Source organism: Rhinolophus sinicus, chromosome 16, assembly GCF_057876585.1.
Source record: "Rhinolophus sinicus isolate RSI-liver-muscle chromosome 16, RSI-T2T, whole genome shotgun sequence".
In the NCBI taxonomy this organism is placed as follows: domain Eukaryota; kingdom Metazoa; phylum Chordata; class Mammalia; order Chiroptera; family Rhinolophidae; genus Rhinolophus; species Rhinolophus sinicus.
The window spans coordinates 71,510,539-71,527,907 of NC_142516.1; the positions used below are offsets into that span (position 1 = coordinate 71,510,539).

Consider the following 17,369-nt stretch of genomic DNA (forward strand, 5'->3'; position numbering starts at 1 on the left):
AAAATAGGGAGAAAAAGAAACATGTCTCAAATGAAAGAAAAGAAAAGAACAAAAATACAGAAAAAGAACTAAACAAAATGGAGACAAGAAATGAAGAGTTCAAAACACTAGTTATAAGGACGCTCAATGAACTCAGTGAGAACTTCAACAAAGAGGATACACAAATGGAGATAGAACACACAAAAAAGAACTGGTCAGAAATAAAGAATACAGTAACAAAAATGAATACACTAAAGAGATTAAAGAATACATTAAAGTAGATTAGATGAAACAGGAGATCAAATCAGCAATTTAGAAGACAATGTAGCAGAAAACACCCAATCAGAACAGCAAAAAGAAAAAAAGAATCCAAAAAATTTGGATAAGTTTAAGGGACCTCTGAGACAACATCAAGCATACAAACATTTGCATCATAGGGGTACCAGAAGGAGATGAGAGCATATCATTAAAAACCTATTTGAAGATATAATGACTGACAACTTACTTAACCTAGTGAAGGACATAGATATACAAACCCAGGAAGTACAGAGTCCCAAACAAGATGAACCCAGTCGGGCCCACACCAAGACACACCATAATTAAAATGCCAAGTTAAATACAAGGAGATAATCTTAAAAGCAGTTACCTATAAAGGATCTTCTATCAGACTGCTAGCTTATGTGTCACCAGAACTTTGCAGGCCAGAAAGAATTGGCAGGAAATATTCAAAGTGATGAAAAGCAAGCACCTAAAACCAAAATTAATCTACCCAGAAAGCTATCATTTAGAATTGAAAGACAGATAAAGAGCTTCCCAAACCAGAAAAAGCTAAAGAAGTTCATCACCACCAAAGCACTATTACAAAGAATGTTAGAGGGACTTCTTTAAGACAAAAAAAAAACAAAACAAACAAACAAACAAAAAAACCATCAAAAATATAACAATAACTATATATCTATCAACAATTACTTTAAATGTAAATGGATCAAAAAATATAGGGTGGGTGAATGGATAAGAAAACAAGACCCACACATACATATGCTGCCTACAAGAGACTCACTTCAGATCAAAAGACACAAACAGAATGAAAGTAAAGGGATGGAAAAGGATATTTCATGAAAATGGGGGGGCGGGGGAGACTTGGGGTAGCAATACTTACACCAGATAAAATAGACTTTAAACCAATGGCTATAACAAGAGACAAATAAGGACCTAGTAATCCCACTTCTGAGTATTTATCCAAAGAAACCCAAAACGCTACGTCCAAGGGATGTGTGCATCCGTATGTACATTGCAGTATTATTTACAATAACCAAGATATAGAGGCAACCTGGGTGGTTCTGAATGGATGAATAGATAAAAAAGAGGAGGTACATATTTGCAATGAAATATTACTCAGCCATAAAGAAGAAGGAAATTTTGCCATTTGCAAAAACATGGATGGACCTAGAGGATATTGTGTCAAGTGTAATAAGTCAGACAAAGAAAGATAAATGTTGTATGGCTTTGCTTATAAATAGAATCCAAAGAACAAAATAAACAAACAAACAAAACAGAAACAAACTTATAGATACACAGAACATTTTTGATGGTTGCCAGGTGGGAGGGGGTTTGGGGGTGGGTGAAAAGGAGAAAGGAATTAAGAAGTATAAATTGGTTGTTACACAGTAGTCATGGGGATGTAGGGATATAGTCAATAATACTGTAATAACTATGTATGGTGTCAGATGTGTTCGAGATGGGAAGGGGGGTTGCAGAGCAGAGTGAAAAAGGTGAAGATATTAAGAAGTACAGATTGGTAGTTACAGAACAATCATGGGGATGTAAAGTAAAGCATAAGGAATATAGTCAATAATACAGTAATAACTACATATAGTGTCAGGTGGGTACTAGACTAGTCAGGGAGATCAATTCTTAAATTATATAAATGTCTAACCACTATGCGGTACACCTGAAATTAATATAAAATAATATTGAATCTCAACTGTAATTTAAAAAATTAAAAACGAGAGGGAGGTGAAGGGGAATAAGAGGTTCAAATTTCCAGGTATAAAACAAATAGGTCATTTGGTATATAACGTACAGAATAGGGAATATAGTCAGCAATATTGTGATAGCATGGTATGGTTTCAAATGGTTGCTGGGCTTATCACTTCTTTAGGTATACAAATGTGAATAACTATGGTGTACTCCAGAAACTAACATAATATTGTATGTTTGCTATATTTTAATTAAAATCTTAAAAAAAAAAAAGAAGTTCTCCACCTCTCAGGATCTTTGGGTTTAATAAGTTTTAAATCAAATTAGAGAATTCATTTATTAAAATTAACATATTAATTTATTAAAATAAGTTTTAAATCAAATTAAGAATTATCTTTATTGTGACATGTTAGCCATCTAAGGATAGGTTATTTGGAGGGCATTGAGACTTTCAAGTTCAGGCACTAAAATTCTGGACCTTCTGACTCCTATGAATACTAACACTCATCACTAATTCCTCCCAAAAAACATCCCCACTGGTGGTAAGAAGATACGAGCATCTGAAGTTCTAGTAATGCTGGCTAGATGTAGAGGCAAGCAGGCTGCAGCAAGAATAATTAAAATAATATAAAGTAAAATAATTAAAGGTCCCAGAGAAAAGAGAATAAATTATTGGTGGATGACTAAGGAGAGACAGAGTTGATGAGCCTTTCAGAAGGCAGGGTGTGTATCTTCTCCACTATCATTTCTCTGTAAATGGTTACACTATGGTTAATGGGGTAACTATTAAGTGGTATGGTACATTATTCCAGCCTTGATTCTATCACCATCTAGTGTGACACACACAATGACTTCACCTCTCGAGGTTCAGTTTCCTTGCTTGTAAAATAGTGTTGGTGTAGAGGGGTTAACTGTCGCATGTAAACTTTTCTTAGCAAAAGGACAGTTCCCTAAGACCTTTTTTTCTAATCTAAACTCCTTGCTCTTTACTGACTTCGCATAAAGCCTCCTCTCTAGACCCTGGGTCTTTTGACTGCCCCCGGGGACATATTTAACTTTCCTAAAACATGTTGCCCTAAAGAAAGACAGTGTTCCAGTTGGCTCTGGCAGGGCAGAGTTGCTACTCTGGACACCATTCTTACAGAGGCCGAAATACTCTCAATACTGTGTAACTATTATTTGTGATAAAGACAATTAAGGAAGTGAACACCCCAAATATGATTTAGTTTTTCTGATTTTGTAAGATATTTTTTGTAGAAATCAAATCAGAGATAGGACCAAAACCAAAAAAAAACACACCTGGGCTAAAGAAATGCGACACACGGCACCAGACTATGGACCAAAGCGCCATGGCAAGAAGGTATAGCTCAAGTAGTAACAATCACCAGAGGATCTTTCAAAAACAGAGAAGTATAATTCCCTTTCTCGCTGAATCTAAGAAGACATTGATTATAAAATATGCCATTACTTTGCATACCACTAAGAAAAAAAAAAGATTCTGCCAACTAAATTATGACTGCTTTCAATTTTAAGGTACATTCTTATTTCAGAGAAGTGAAATTATTCCAAATGTGAAAACTTGCATGTCTTAGATTTGATGAAATACAGATACAATGTAAAATTATTTGTATTACTCTAATATAAGCGACTCCATCTCCATAAACCTTTAATAAAGTCTGCTAAACACACTCACACACACACCATTTTATAATCACTACTGTCACAACTGTGTAAGCATTTTGTGTTATTTAACAAATTTTTAAATCAGTACCTATGTCATTTTTAAATATAAATTCCTCCATAACTTGGGATAAAATTGCTATCATCTTTGCTTTGTCCTTATTTCTTTCCACTAACTTCGAAAGTTGAGAAAAGACTTGTTTTTACTCTAAAATATGGTCAGTATTTTGGATGGTGTCTAATTTTACTATAGTCATTCTATAAAGTCCAGAAGGTATATAAGGTGTAATCAAACAATACAGTAAATGCTGAGATAAGAAAAATTATTACAGTGAAAGAAACATTGCCATTAATCTCCCTCAAAATACCCCCCATTGCTTCAAACACACTTATCCTATCGTTCTGGGCACTTTCTGAAGCAGTTCTGCAAGTCCTCTTTCATGAGTGTCTTTAGTTGCACTGTCCTGGCTGCCTCAATGTCCTGAATCATTGACTTTGGGAAGAGCCTGAAGTCACATGGTGCCAGATCCAGTGAATAGGGTGGATGAAGACACACCGTAATGTTTTTATTGGACAGAAACTGCTGTACCAGAAGCAATGTGTGACACGGAATGTTGTCATGATGGAGGATGATTTACAGCGCACTTTAAAACACACCTTCTCTCAACTGTAGCTCACAACCTACTGACTGCACAGAACATGTTGAAACTTGTCACACACTGTTACTAAGGTTCAACGTGCAGCTTCCGGTATTGAAGATCCCTGCCTTTCCATTGGATGACGATCGGCAGCAGTATTCACCGTATTTGTTGATCACAACAGAAAGGCTCCGCGTCGTACAATCATTTTCTTTTTTTCCATTTTAACCATGAGGTAAATCACAGTTTTTGAATTTTATGGTAATATTCAATATAAAAAAGCAAGAACTTCAATGACAGTTTTGACAAAGGACTCGGATACTGCAGAAAACCAAAATCATATTTTTGGAACAAAGTACAATATTTCACTCAAAGCACATCTTTAAATGGCTGTCACCTTGCTTAAACTATTTTACTTTCATCATTAAAAAGTTCCACCCATTTAAAATAGGAAGAATACTTAATTCTCCTGAATATTTTATATTAAGTCATGCTAAAAGGCAGAGGAGTGGACTAAGTAATCTTTTGTTATTTTCTTTTTTTTTTTTTTTTTTTGGACATAATATCACATATAAGAAAGAATATGTGCTTCAGAGACATTTAGCAAGCTACATAAGGCTCACTATTCTCAGCTGGAAAATGAGAGTAATATCTCTTTCAAAGGATTTCTACGAGAATTAGGTGACACAAGCTATATAAAATACTTAGTATAGCATCTGGCACATATTAGGTACTTCTCTTACATCAGTTTCCCTAGAAACAGTCTGAAATTGTAATTCTTATGTAAATGAGAGTTAAGGGTACACTCTCAGGTAAAACCTAGGAAGCAGGACAGGGCAGGAAAAAAAAAAGCTAGTCAAAGATGTGGATTCAGTTCAGTTGTTTGCTGGTAAATGGCTCTCAGGGAGAATAAGAAAAAAGAAAAAACACACCGTGATTTTTAGTGTGTGTGTGCATTCCTCTAGGAAAAAAACTGTCACAATAGTCAATTTTAAGTCATCCCTAAGGTGCCACTAAACACCGAGTATAGAGGAACTGTTAACAGTAGCTTCAGTGCAAGCTGGCTCCAGCACACCGCTCACTGGGTGCAACTGTTCCTTCAGGGATTTCTGGCATGTGAAAAGCACCACAGAGCTATCTCTGCTAGAAGCAAGAGGGAAGGCCCTTAGTACACCAGAAACAGACGGTCATTAATTGTGGGAGGCCCGGGGGGGGGGGGGACAGGGGGGGGGACGTAACTTCTACAGGCTCCCATCAGCCAAGGACTATTCTCAGGAAAAGACTTCAGCTATAAACTCTTATCAGCCCATAGTCTACAGCAGCTGGGGAATCATTGCTTCTGCCTGATAAAGGAGATTCTGGTGGGGTAGCAATCTATAGTGCTCAATAGGTGATGCTATGTTAATATAATACTCATGTATCTAAGTGATTCTTTTAGTCCCGATGTACTTTATTAACAGTTTGTTCCATCAATTTATGAGATAGACCAAAGGACATTTGAGGATGCTTAAAAGGTAATACTAATAGTCAGTAGTGTAGTATCTTTCCCATAAGTACTCTTGTGCTAGAATGAAATATCTCCTCCTCTTACCCATTATATTTCTGAAAATCAGGACCCCTGACTCTTACATAAATCAAGAAGCAGCAGCTTCTCTAATTTACCCCAGAACTCTGACATGAAAAGAGCCTACCGAGATCTCTGTGGAGATGATCATAAACCAAACATCAGAAAAACTGCTTCTGAATAGTATAGACACAGAGGGAAGATATAGCAGTGTTTTTGTTTGTTTGTTGTTTTGTTTGTTTTATTTCTGCTGGTATTTGAGTTGGAAGAAAGTTGATTTACCCTGTAGGCTGTTTTGCAGGCATTCATCACTGACTAATTACATCCCATAACTCTCTTATCCACTTATTTGATGGTGACAACAAACTATGAGAATTCAATGGCAGTTAGGGTTTCAAGATTTGATGGTTATTAAAAGACATCAGTAAAAACCCAGAAAATAAGGCAACACACGGATATTTCCTGAACCAAAGATATGGCCACAAAGTCAAGGAAAAGTGTGACAGAATATTAAAAATACTAGAAATAATATAAAAAAATATTAGGACTATATTGAGATAATTCTAAGAGGATGGTGTTATGCAGGGTGTCAGGTGGGGTCTCAGGTCCTGCTTCCCATATAAGAACGCAGGATATGGTGAGGCCAAAACGGAACACCCACAGAGCCATAGGTAGGGGAGTCACACCACTATAGTCTCACTGGCGGCTGGGCTACAGACACAGGAAGCAGGAGCCACACAATCCTCAACCTGCCGCCCACTTCTCTCTCTGCCAACCAACCTCACTTGATAGCTGCAATCCTGTCATGCCAGGTGTCATGAGGGTTCTCTTCTGGGGTCTCTAGTCCCGGTCCCCATACAAGAACACAGGATATGGTGATGCCAAAATGGAACACCCACAGAGCCATAGGTAGGGGAGTCAAACCACTATAGTCTCACTGGAGGCTGGATTCACACGCCGTGCGACCTGCTGTCTCTTTTCTGCCAACTGACCGACTCTACTCTCCTCAACTCAACTCTCCTCCGTGCTAACTGCAGTCCGCGCTTGCCAGCCACCATCTTCTTGCTAGCCCCCATTTTCTGCTAGCGTAGCCACAGCAGTTATACTAGTGGCCAATGGCTCACTGGTTACAGCTGACGGCCAACTAGCCACAGCTGATCGCCATCCAATCACAATTGATGGCCATTTACTACACGAGCCAGCACCTTTCCACGTGAGGTCGAGTGCCTAGAAACTGTACTCCTGGCTCTGTCCCCACACTAGATATACAGTTTTATATCTGTCTGTGTATCTATAAATCAACCAATCTACGAGGTACGATCAATCAATATGGTGAACTGCTGCCGAGTGCCATCCCATGGAAAGGCAGGAATTTTCAACATGGGAAGCAGTGCATCGCATCTTAGTAACAGAGTGTGACAAGTTTTAACTTGTTCAGTGCAGTCAGTCAGGTGTGAGCTACGGTTGAGAGAAGGTGTTTTTTAAAGTGTACTGTGTAAATCATCCTCCATCATGACAATGCCTCGTGTCACACATCACTTCTGGTATATGGCAATTCCTGTCAAATAAAAACATTTTTGTGTATCCTCATCCATCTTATTCACCGGATCTCGTACCGTGCAACTCCTGGCTCTTCCCCAAAGTCAAAACGACCATGAAGTTAAACGTTTTGAATCAATTCAGGACATCGAGGCAGCCATGACAACACAACTAAAGACATTCACGAAAGAGGACTTCCAGAACTGCTTCAGAAAGTGGGAAGAACAATGGGATAAGTGTGTTTGAAGAGAGGGGGAGTATTTAGACAAGGGTTAACGGCAATGTGTCTTTTACTGTATTTTTTTTTTATTTAAGCACTCACTGTATTATTTATCACATCTCGTATTTATCATCTGACTATATCTAAAACCTTTAAAAGGCCAGGGATGGCAAGAATGGAAGGAACTTAAGTGGCTTTTATAGGCTACAGGAACTAAAAGCTTGAACCAATAAAACTATATGTAATTTTAAATATTATAATACCTTATCCTTAATTGATACTTTCCAAATGTTCATTGAACCTCTTAGGAAACTCTTAAATGGACAGCACCAGAACTCTGATGAAGATTTCATTATTACAGTCAGATATAAACATGAAACTACAATGTTTTAAAACAATGTTCTGACAACGTGCCAAATCATCTTAATTTATCTGTTTTTTTATTGGTTAGAATTTTACCTATTTTATTTGTATATTGCTTTCTGGCTTCATAAATAATTTGCTGAGAAATCTCTGAAAACATCTGTAGTGTGGGAACTAAAGATATGAAGCTAGATATGATAATAGAAATACTACAGTATATGTAAAAATAGGTTGTTAATGTAACAAATACCATAATAATAGTTTTCTAATTGAAGGATATTGCACACAGTCATTAGCTTTGAGTTAATAAAATTACTCCTCAACCATAAGACGATTTTACATTAAATCCTAGTTTACTTGCATATAATTCTGTATATTTTGTTTTCAATCATAATAATTGTATGTGTGTATGCATGTGTTTAATAACTACATTTTCATAGTAGGTAAACTTGAGTCTTAGAAATGCACGAGGTAGGACAGAGGATAAGAGATGGAATGAATCCAAGTGTAAATGGGAATGACTGAACCAGGTCAGAGAATTCTGCTTTGCTCTGTTTAGTGCTGTCATGCATTTATCATAGGTAGAAAGATCTGTGATATTCTAATGCGTTTTGAAGGAGATTTGAGAAATACTAACACCCCAAGCTTTGCCCACACAGCCATCCAACATAATCAGTCTTTGTTTACAGAATCACCGTGGGACCCTGAAGGCAGTAGTCATCCACTTTCAGACATAAATCTAAGAACATAAAAGTGGCATTGAATATCTAGATGGTAGTTCAGAAACACAACACACAGATGCACACATGCACACATGCACACACACACACACACACACACACACATGCAAAGCTCATAGTAATCATATTAATTTAAAAAACAAACAAAAAAAGAGCATGCCTTTGAAACTGTAGGGATATAGATCCTAAAATGAGTCTAAGAAACATTAACTTTATGCTACCAATCAATACACATTTAAATTTTGCAATTGGTATTCACTTTATTTACTGAATTTTCTTGTTGTTTCATTCTAGTAAATGGTTAAAATAAAACTTATGTAGGATAGGATTACTGTCAACTGTGGTCCAATTCTATTTTTTTCCGTTAGATCATAAGTTCCTTAAACAATCAATGCTCCAATTAAAAGCGTTTCAGGTAATGTTTTTTTTTATTTTATGTATTATACTCCTGAATGAAATCCTGTACCCTGATACTGACAATACATTATAAGATGTTAGTCCCAACCTGCACCCCTGGGAATAGAATAGTGCAAAACAGCTTGGCCACTGAAGACAATGGCTTCCTTCATGAAGTTCAAGACCGCAAACTGGATTGAACCAGGCTTAAAACTAGGCAAGTTGGCTTCTGTAAGCTTCAGTTTCCTCATTCATACAATAAAGATAACTGTAACTACATAGTAGAGTTGTGAGAACTCTGTGAAATAATGTATGTGAAATTGTTAACACCATACCTAGAACATTTTCAGTGCTCAGGAACTGTTGTTTATTTCAATTATGCCCAGATTTTGACTACAAAATTCATTTCCAAAGTCATGCAGAGATGTGACAATCTTCACTGAAAACTGAGACCTAGACATGTGCATCAAATGGTTAGCATATGAATATATCCCTGCCCACTTAGATTTGGTAATAACTTTCAAAATATAATTTATTCCCATATAAATCCAGAGTTTTACAACTAAATTTTTGAAAATATAGAGAAGTTTGAAGGAGTTGGGAATTAGATTTCTTGACCTACAGGCAAGTCGAAGCTCAGATATTGGAGGTATACGGTTCACTGTCCAGTAAGTCAAAACTGTACTCTGCTCTACAAGAAAACTTAACTGACCTACACCAAGGCACACTGGCGTCACATTTCAGAAGAGCATCAGAGTCATCATTTCATTCCACCCTCTCTTCTTACTAAATATTAAGAAGTCAAATGACATTTGATTCCCTATTTTAATGTGTGATTACTTTTTCCTTTCTGGAGACATTTGGGATTTTCTCTTAATCTATAATGTTCTTAAATTTGACAGTCATAGTATTGGTTTAATCAAAACATCTTATTTAATTTATTGGGAAGATAAGGGTAGCAAAGTGTATGCATACTATTTGGAAATGGAGTAAATAAAAGAAGCAGCAGAGTTGAAATCGATGGTACAGGAGGCCAATGTTTCTATATGCCTATTTTTAAAGTAAAAATCTATCCCTTATAAGGTAAAGCTAACAAAGTATAAACTCCATAAAAAGAAGAAATGAAAGAAAAATTTTCATCAATTGTAATAAAATTACTTCATTCCTATGGCAGGAGAAATTAAATACATATATGTTCAATTTAAACAATTCAAGGAAAAATGTCTCTGGTTCAATACATTTTGAGACACTTCATAAAAGTTAATACCTTTAATGAAATGGAGCATACAACATGCTTTACCATTGTATATAATAGTAAAATGTGAATCACACTGTTTGCTTGTGCAATCCTTGCACTGACTTAAGCTGGGTTTGAGGCTGTAATAAAAATATATTGGTAGACTCAGTGGCACTTCCTGAAGGAATCCACTACCTCATAAGGAAGAAGGTGAAATGTTTCAAATCATATCACATTGCAATAAAACTCATAACACTTCATCAAACATGCTTTTCTAAGCATTTACTAAGATGCAATCAGGTGAAAAAAAGATGATGATCTTTTTATTTAGTGTGCTTGAAGATCAAATAGCCTCGGATCACTTTAAAATATATGTTTTTCTTATTCACCTGGAGAAAATTTCAAAGGTGACTTTGTCTGCTTGGAACAAAGTAATAAGATCACAATGACAAGAAAACACAAAGGAGACAGAAAGTGCTGTCATTCTTCTCTGTCCTATATTCCACAACCAAAGAAAAGAGAATGGCCCAGGGTTAGCAAAATGCGTGTTCTGACTGTGGCCAGTCAACCAACAAATACACAGTCAGTGCTAATTTGTGCCAAGTCCTGGGAAAAAGTCAGGAACAAGTCAGGCTTCTTTACTGGTGTAGCTCAATGTGTCTCAAACTTTCAGGTGCATACAAATCACCTTGGGATCTTGTTAAAATGTAGATTTTCAGTTAGCTGGTCTGGGGTGAGGCCTGAAAATCTACATCTATATGCCACCAGCTGAGATCTATGCTGCCACTCTGTGGACCACACTTTGATAAGCAAGGGCTCACAGCGCACAAATTAGTCATTCAATCCCACAGTCAAGGTTCATCTGATCAGAGAAGACCAAGTAGCCTAAATTTATGATTTCTCACTGGTAGACAGTAAACTTATGATAGTCAAATAAACAGGCAATTCAAAGCATTTTCGGTGAACCCAAGAACCTACGTGGGACATTTTCCCAGGGACATCCCAGCAAGAGAAGAGTTACCTGGCACTCTTTTGCAATGTGAAATGCACGCACTTGGACAATCCCTGTGTGGGCATCGCCAGTCACAAGGGGACAATCCTAGATATCAGTACACTCCACACATTGACACTGGTTCAGGAGTCCTCAGCCTGATTTACTGAAAAATCAAAATTATAATATTGAGGGATACGATTTCAAACATAAAAGCCCAAAATAGACTGAGGAAGTAGTATGTCCTACCCTAAAGCACTGATAAACTTTTAAATACTCGTACACTTCTCCTATCCCCAATCCTATTTGCTTAGCAAGAAAACTTTTCCTAGATAGTGAAGGGGTAAACACAATTCTCATGCCTACAAATTCATTAGCAAGGGTCTTAACAATAAATTTTCACCAATACATATGTCTGGGTTGAGATATTGGAAGGATGTAAAATATTTACATTTTAATATTGTATTATGATATATTCATTTTAACTTTAATGAAGATCATATAAAGCATCATCCCAGTTCTCTCCAAAAGAATAACAGAAAACTTCAAACTAACACATCAAAACTTGACTATAATATTTTAATTCATAACCAACATTAACCATGTTGCCTAATACTAGAATTATAATGGGGTATACTTATTTTGTGTTCTGTTTAAACAGAAAACACAAATTAGATATATGCTGTACTGTTGTTCCTGCAGAAGGAGGAAAATCCATGGTTTCAATAAAATATTTTAAAGACCCAGTTTCTATTTAACAAAAAGCTTATCAGCTAATTAAAATCATGGTCTAATAACCAATTAAAGATTCATATGGTTGAGAGTAAGTCATTCCCAGGCAAACTTTGATAAAACCATGGGCTAAAATGTTAACACAAATATTTATATTTTTATTTGAATGTGTTGTTACTGTTAAACATTCTCGGTTTTGATAATTATGGGTGAAACTATGTTTAGCAATAATGAGAAGAGCCAATAAATACAGAACTTATTGACATTTTAACATTCTGTGAAACTGCTTACACTTACTAGGGGAAAAATTCACTAAGGCAATTAAAGTGTGGATGACTATACATGAATGCAGATTAATGTAAAATTAATGAAGTATTTGTAAGGCGTTTAATACCTATATCCTCATGAACATATGGCTTGTTTTAGAACTAGTAAACCAATTGCCAAAGTTTATTTTGAGATTTTCAACTTAATTACTGTAACGGGTGATTTTTATTCATATTTACTTATAACTAATCAAGTGGAAATATAAAAATCAATTTTACCAGACTCTGGACAAAATAAAAAACAATAATTTATCTGATTCAATGATTTCTGATCTAAATGATATTTTAAAAAATGTAACATTACTACTATAAACCTATTTAAAAGAAATGAACTGATGTGAACCATTATTCTTGTAGCTATTTTACAACTATTGGAAAGAAGCTTTCTCCACCTTGAGCTCTTGCAGCTTACATCCTCCAATTATGGTACTCAGGTTTACTAAGAAGGAAATGGTTTAAAAAGATGAGGATAAAATAATGCTGTCATAGGTATTTGTATGAAGGACACAGAATTTAGTAATGGGCACAATATAATTGAGTCAGACCCTCAGTTTTAAATTACGGTTCCTCCACTAAAAAGCTGTGTGACCTAGAAAATGTCCCTTAACTTTACTAGATCTCAGTTTCCTCATCAATAAAATGAAGATAATAATGCTACCTACCACAGTGGTTGATATAACATAGTATAAATAAAGCCTATATTATAGCAGTGCCTGACCCATAGAAATAATAAGTGTAATCAAGTGTTATACCAAGTAAGCTTTTCAGGCTACTTATGAAGTCTATCTCAATAAAGAAATCTCTAAAATATTTGTCTTCATTTAAAAATACATAAATGTAAGCATAGCGATCTTAAACACCGTATTATATAAATTCAAGTACCATCATACGTGCTCCTTCTTTTGCATATTTCTATACTACAAGAATCTTCTGGTATGCTTTCAGATGATTTATACATGGTTTAATGTTCATCTCATTGCAGCTTGAACAATTATATTAGAATGGGGAAAACCACAGGACTTGATGGAAATCCCACGTGTAAAGACAGAAGAGAAGTTAGCGGAAGTGGGCAGTACGCAGAGAATGCGCACAGAGGGGCAAAGTAGCCCAAGCCGTCTCCAAAGGCCAGTCACGGTAGCCGGAGAGCCAGCGGGCACTGCCCAGCGTGGGCACTCCAGTCCTGGAGAAGAGAACTGGGACGAGCCACAGCCAGCCACTTTGCTGGGCACACGGCTGAGCCTCCACCGTGACGGCAGACTGAGATACCGCTGGGTTTTCTGACTGGCCGTAACTAAGGAGAAGGGAGCAAGCAGAATCTGTGTCTTATGATAAAATCAAAATGAAAATGGAGAGAATGGATGAGACGTGTCTGTGAGAACAGAGAATGGAATCTGAGAAGCAGCAAACAGAATTAAGAGGAAATAGAAATCCCCTCTGTGTAGGATGGTTCTGGGTTTTTGGTGATGTCCTGATAAACCACAACCATATAGTGGGACCAAGCAATTTGACGATTTTGTTTTATTTCACAGATGGGTATTGAAAGCTTATAGTTACTTCTTTTCCATTCACACTCCTCAAATGCATGCCTCCATCGTTTCTCACCCAGATTACTACAATAGCCCCCTCACCTGTTCCCGTTTCTTCTATTCTTGCTTCCTTCTAAAATCCATCTTTTAAAACACAAATAGACCATGTAGTGCTCCTATGTATCCTTCAATTGTCAGCAGGTATGTATCCTCTACAGAAAGGTCCTCTCTGTCTACACAGTGTAAAATAGCCTCTTTCCTTAAATCACTGTGCGGTTTCTCAGTTACTCCCTATCACTTTTCCTAGTGTGTTCATAACATTATCAACACATGGAATTATCTTGCTTATTTACTCATTGATATGTCTTCCCCATTAGAATGAAATCTTCTTGAGAACAGGGACATTGGCTAAGTTTCCAAAGTCTAACACATAGTAGATACTCATACTTACATCCGTTGGAGAAAGGAATAAAATGACAAAGAATCTTGGGGGAAAAGGATTGTGCCTAGAAATGGGAATGAAGTGTTTACTAGTATTTCCAACTGCTATGGAATATATTAATCCCTAATGTGACTATATTTGGAGTAAGTCAGTCACTAAGGTTAAATGAGGTCATAAGAGTGAGGCCTTGATCTGATGGGGTTAGTATCGTAAGATATTTGTGTCCTCTCCTCTCCTCCACTCTTCCCCTCCCCTCCCCTCTCCTCTCCCCCCTGCAAGCATGCTGAGGGAAAGGCCACCTGAGAACATAATGAAAAGGCACCCTCTGCAAGCCAGGAAGAGAGCTCTCATCAGAAACCAAGTCAGGAAGAACTTTGATCCTGGATTTCTAGCCTCCAGAACTGGGAGAAAATAAATTGTTTCTATTTAAGCCACCCAGTCTATAGTATTTTGTTATGACAACTGGAGCAGTCTAAGACAAAAGCTATGAGGAACTGTAGAGAAAGTCAAAATGAGACAAGAAGAGATGCCACAATTACAAAAGAATTTATCATTTACAAAGGATTAATGCTGCAAGTACATGTGTATCATGTTTATAAAATGGCTGTTATTAGTTAATATAGAGGGAGTTTGTAATTAGCAAGAGGCAAGAGAAAAAGCATGAGAAAGTATCAAGGGTTAAAGGATATCTGCAAATGAAGTGGAAAAAAGAGCTTCCAAAATATACCAACGTGCCTATTTCTAGGGGGGAAAAAAAGCCATATAAAAGAGGAAACTGGCAGCATACAGGACAGGGAATTGTCTTATCTGTATTTTTTCACAGAGAGTTATGAGTAATATAGTTTGAAGCTACACAGGGAGTTAATCTCCACTCTGGATTCTGGAGATGCTAGATTCAACTGTAAGTTCTAGAAAGCCTGAAGCCTAGAGGTAAATGCAGATGTCACATATGAAAGACATGAAGAAGAAGAAGAAGAAAAAAAATCCCTAAGAAAATCCATTTCCCGGCCTCTGGCTACCTCACGTGAGGTGACAGACATTCATTCACCGCATCCTGCTGGCATGGAATGGGCAAGCTCTGTTTTCACATGTGATAGCTCAGTGTTTTGGAACACACTTTGTTCATTCACTTAAATGACCTGTGATGAGAGGGCATCAAAGATGTCCAGGAAACCAATCCAGTCCCCTAACTTCAGGCTCACCCAGGCAAAAAGTGGGAATGAGGCAGCAAAATCTCATGAAGGTCTCATCAAGTGAACTTGGGAAAAGGAGAGCACTGACCAAGAACGTGGGGTCAATCCAGGTGGGTGGCTTCTTTAAGTCAGTAGAGCGAGCCCTGCATGGAGCAGCCGGCAGGAGAACAAACTAAAAAATAAAAAAGAGCCCTTAGCGTCTTACTCCACTACGTTAGTCCTGAAGTCCGTCCTCCACCAGGGTTTACACATCACATTCTCAGTTACATATAGCTAACTGGTCCTACCATCTGACTCAGTCCCATTTAAACCTTCACCTGATGCATAGAGCACAAATGCTCACTAAAGCTCATTTCCTTCGGTCTCCGCAATTCTGATGCTCTCCACTCTGCTGCCCCTCTATCCACTACAGACCTGCAAGCCTCTCTTCCTCGGCACAGGCTCTCCCCACCAATCATAACTGGTGTTCCCAAAGATTTCACCTGAGCCACGTTAAGCAGCAGGCAGACATATTACCGCTATATCTAAGTGCTTCCTCCAGCTGAAAACTTCTGGAAACCCAATATTTTATTGTCCTTTCCTACAGAAGACTTTCTCCAGAAGGGTAAGAACCAGCACTGGTCTGATGCCTTGCACATAGAATTTCAACAAAGATATTGATTTAATTTCTTATGGTAACGTAATCTAGAGACATTCAGACCCTTATTATTTCACAAACAGACTATGTCAATAGCCTCCTGTCTGGGTTTCATGCCTCCAACTTCTCACCACTGCCCGTCTATCAATCTTGACACAGCCAGATTACTTTCTCAAAACACTAACAGGTACTCAGTAGACATCTTATATTTTTGAACACATAATCCGGGCCACATTTTCTGTAAAAGGATTCTTTAGGTAGAAAAAGAATAATTGTTTTCACAAACTAGCTAAAATGTAAAAAATGGGAGGGGGAAGTTGAGATGCTATTATTACATTCTTTATTACACTATTATTATTTTTTCTGACTCGTCCATATACTTATGAATCAATTCATTTTCCTAAACATAATGTAGATTAACTTATTATCACTAATAATGATCTTGCTCTTATATATTTTTCTCAATATATTAAAGCATCTTGAAAACTATTATTATTTTATTTAGTCCTTAAAATAATGATTAGAAATGTACACACTCAGGGCAAGAGAACTTAAATGACGTGCCCAGTGTCACAAGGGGATTTGGTGTTATTTGGCCACCAGTCTGTCCCTGACTCCTACTCCAACATTTTTAAAAAGTGCAAAATTTCAAAGAAATGATATCCTTCTTACTAGCTCATGTAACTGACACATTTATTTTTTGGCAACAATAGTGAAACATTTGTCAGAAATAACTCTACATTAACTTCCAGTTGCTAAAGAACACTCAACAAAGAAAAAACTTTCTAATTCATCACTGTCAATCTTAATGATTTTGCAACATGCTGCCTTTTTTTTTGTTTGTTTTGTTTTGTTTTGTTCTGTGTTTTTTTTCTTTCTTTTTCCCCCCCCAAAAAAGACCAAATTTCCTAGGGGTCATGTTTATTAACACCACACAAAGTTTTATTTGGTCCCCGGATACAATGTGGTCCATTTAATGGCCAATCTGCCGAATGAGTATGGTTTGAAAAGAGCGCCCTCTTTCCCTCATCAAGGGTACAGACATTCAGAAGAGGAAGATTCATTGCCATTAAAATGAATAATGCAAGGCTCTCCACATAACAGTTTAATCTCTACAGTTTCCCATGCAGGCAGGCCATAAAATATGAATGAGGAGTCCAACGTTTCCTTTGATAACGACATGGTT

General features: G+C 37.0%; 1 protein-coding gene across 5 annotated transcripts in view; it reads right to left on the reverse strand.

Moving 5' to 3' along the window:
• The window catches only part of LINGO2 (leucine rich repeat and Ig domain containing 2), a 1,141,972-nt gene that overhangs the window by 1,051,970 nt on the left and 72,633 nt on the right, over window positions 1–17,369 (reverse strand). The window contains exon 1 of one of the 5 annotated variants that reach the window (XM_088793616.1): window positions 15,635–15,708. The exons of the other annotated variants lie outside the window; for them this stretch is intronic. The gene's annotated coding sequence lies outside the window, so the exon portion shown is untranslated. Of the gene's footprint in view, window positions 1–15,634; window positions 15,709–17,369 lie in introns of those variants that run through there. 5 annotated transcript variants of the gene reach the window in all.